Here is a 3,863-nt window from a genome sequence, read left to right on the forward strand (position 1 = left end):
TGCATATATATGTAGAAATGTGTATACATGCGTATATGTGTATGTGTTTAATATATGTGTATATGTATATATAATATATGTATATATGTTTAGTATAAAAGTTGTGTAGATAGCATAGTACTGGCATAGTTAATATGTATAATAATAATAATAATAATAATAATAATAATAATTATTATTATTATTATTATTATTAGTAGTAGTAGTAGTAGATGCTGTAGTGTCTGAGAAGATAATATAGCAGTGGTGGAAGTAATTTTATTGCGGTATTTTTGCTCAAGATTCTTACTGACAAAACATCCAGTTGACAACGAGTGGATGTTAAGCATAGAAATAGAAAAACCTGTCATGCTGTAAACATTAAATCTATCCGTTTTAAAACAAGTCAACGGCAATAAACGACAGGGTTTATAGTGAGTGATTATATGACTACAATTTCAGAGTACAACTTTGTCATGTGATTATATTATTTTAGTCAGTTCTATTTCAAGATTTCTTGCCAATACAGAGAGAACTGGTTCTTAATCTAGATCTGAGGCTCATTCATTGGAATTTCAACGGTTCAACAGGGCATTTATGTATGTATACGTGCAGATTCGTATGCTTTGTTTTATGTATGTCTTCTCATGCATATAGTTGCATATCAAGACATCTTCATATATATTAAATGATAAACTTCTGGAAAGGTTTACAGATTTTTACAGTAAGTATGTCTACACACACACACACACACACACACACACACACACACACACACACACACACACACACACACACACACACACACACACACACAATATATATGCGTTTATATATGCATGTATAACTGTGTGCATATATACTAACGTGTGTATATGTTCATACATATAGTTATATGTGCATGTGCATAAATAGCTAATTAACATGTATCAAAAGTGAAATGTTTTGAAAAGCAACATCAAGAAACTCTAAAAGTCTGTAACGTAAAGAGTAAATAATTGTACCACGGAGTAAACAATTTTTGAAAAATGTATATGCCCCTCATGCATATAAACAACATAAGAACAGATAACGAGAAGTGGTTGCTAATGCTGCAAATAAAATCATGCAGAATTAGGAATGAGGTAAATAATACAAAAGCTCTACCATAAAAGAAAAGAGGATCTTTTTTAAAACGGGGGCCACATTTTTCATTAACGAAACACTTTGAAATTTGGAACACTGGTAGAATGTGTCATATAAAACATCTTTTTCTCTTAGTCTTCTTAAAAAAAAAAAGAAATCCCTAAGTTATTCCATGTTAAAGTTGTCGTATTTCTGTAATTTCAACCAATCACTGACGTCCATTCAGCCGATATACATTAAGTGCCGACTACATAAACAAACGATTCTGAAACAATTCTATCGGTGATAGGGTTAGGGTTAGGGTTAGGGTTAGGGTAAAACAGCAAATTTAAAAAGAAAAAAGCAAATAAAACGAAGAAAAAAAAAGAAAATGAAAAAAGCAAATTTAAAATGAAAAAGCAAATAAAACGAAGCTATGGCTTAATCAGCCAAAGGAGTAAATGTAAACAACTGAATACTTGTCAGTGATTGGTTGAAATTATCGAAATAAGACAATTTTTTACATGAAATAAATTCGAATACAAAAATATTTTTCTGTTCTATAACACAAAATAGATAAGTATACGAAGTTTGAAAGTCTTTCGGTACCAAAAACGCTACGTAAAACATTAATGAAAAATGTGGCCCCCGTTTTAAAAAAGATCCAGAAAAGATAATAGGAGTGAAAAACAAACCCTCGCGAGACATAAGAAGTATTAATAAAAGATGTAATAATTACTCAACTGCAGTGTATTGACATATATATGATTGACTGAAATTCAATATATTTTCGCAGTAGGAGAATATTCTTTTCTACTCTAAGCACAAGGCACGAAATTTTGGGGGAGTGGACCAGTCGATTAGATCAACCCCAGTGCGTAACTGGTACTTAATTTATCGACCTCGAAAGGCAAAGTCGACCTCGGCAGAATTTGAACTCAGAATGTAAAGGTAGACGAAATACCGCTAAACATTTCGCCCGGCATGCTAACGTTTCTGCCTGCTCCCCACCTTACATTAGGAGAGTAATAAAACACATAAATACTAAACACCTTTAAAAATGAATTTGTTTCATTGGTCCTTTCTATTAACGGTCCTAAGCATGCAATGGACAAAATAAATGAATTCAATATAAATACATCCTATTGTAAAATCGAAGAAATCCTTAAATCGAAGAGTAGATTCAAAATACATAGAAATAATTCTATAATTATTATATACATATAAATAATTATATACGGAATATAAGTCAATTAATACATTAAAATTAGAATTAAAGTTTTCACGCTGCATTACAAAAAATATTTTACAACAATATATACTAGACCATCTATAATATACATATATATATATCAAAATACACAGATGCATGCACATAGTTACAAACATATACATGCATATATATGGAAGACATAAATATACGCACAAATGCACATATATATATATATATGCACGCAATCACGCACGCGCACAAACATCTCCTGGTGTATACATGTACAAGTCAGTTATAGCAGACAAGACAGATAGGAAGTATATCTTAAACGTAGGGAGGGGGAAGGAAAAAAATGGAAGAAGAACCCTAAACGTAACAGCTAGCGAAAGAAAGAGAGAAGGGGGAGGGAGAAGAGGAATGCATTTTTTAAGGACGCTATCAAAGTAACGAATAGGGAGAGAAAGAATACTTTGCGTTAGGGACGAAAAAAGAAAGAGAGATAGGTGACGGGAATATGTATAACAAACGTACACAAAATAAAATTACACACACACACACACACACACACACACACACACACACACACATATATATATATATATATATATATATATATATATACATAAGTATATATTAGCATATAAATACGCATATAAGATTACATATATATGGAAATATGCACGCAAATACATATCCACACACATTTAAGTGCATACATGCGTACATATACATCCATGTACTATATCTACAAGTATAAATATACACGCTTACTTACACATTTACACACACACAAATACATATACATGCCTAAAATTCAGGCATCCACATAAAAAACTTATCTAGGTCCTAACGTATATATACAAACAACTGTTTTTTTTAAAATTGCTGAGTGTATAATAATAAAAATCGGGTAAAAGACATACAAAATGGAACGCCATATATCGAATTATCTGTAAATATAACAATTAAATGGGTTTGTAAAATACAATAAAATGAAATGAAAAATTAAATCTTAAACATGAAAATAATATATATATATATATATATATAACACTCGAAGGTTTTCTTAAGAAATACATCGAAATATACACAATATCTTTGCGATGCGAAATAACCATGCATTGCAAAATACAAATTTTACAGTGGGATTAAAAACTAGTTCAAAATTCAAAAAATACGTACTATCCATATGGTATTTTGTCAGGTGAAATTAAAAATTTTGTCGCGTGTCTGCAGGAATTCAAGAGTTCGCGTCTTTGATTCAAAGTGCTATTTGTCCTGGAATAAAATGTAGAATTTTTCTAAAAGACATAAATTACATTTGATAGGTCTTTTATGCGCACCGTGTCTGTAAGGTGATGCTTTATCTAAAATTGTCCATGTCACGTTGAAAGGTCGGCTTTCATTTTCTTCTAATTCCCAGACATATTTTGCCAGACTGGTCCTTGTCCTATTTTCGGGGTATCGGAAGGAATTTCTATGAGAATAAAATCGGGTCTTGAAAGAATTTTCAGAAGCCCCAGTATATGTTCTATATTCATGTGAGCCTTCTATTCGCACCTTGTAC

Source organism: Octopus bimaculoides, chromosome 13 (genome assembly GCF_001194135.2).
Source record: "Octopus bimaculoides isolate UCB-OBI-ISO-001 chromosome 13, ASM119413v2, whole genome shotgun sequence".
NCBI classification, from domain to species: domain Eukaryota; kingdom Metazoa; phylum Mollusca; class Cephalopoda; order Octopoda; family Octopodidae; genus Octopus; species Octopus bimaculoides.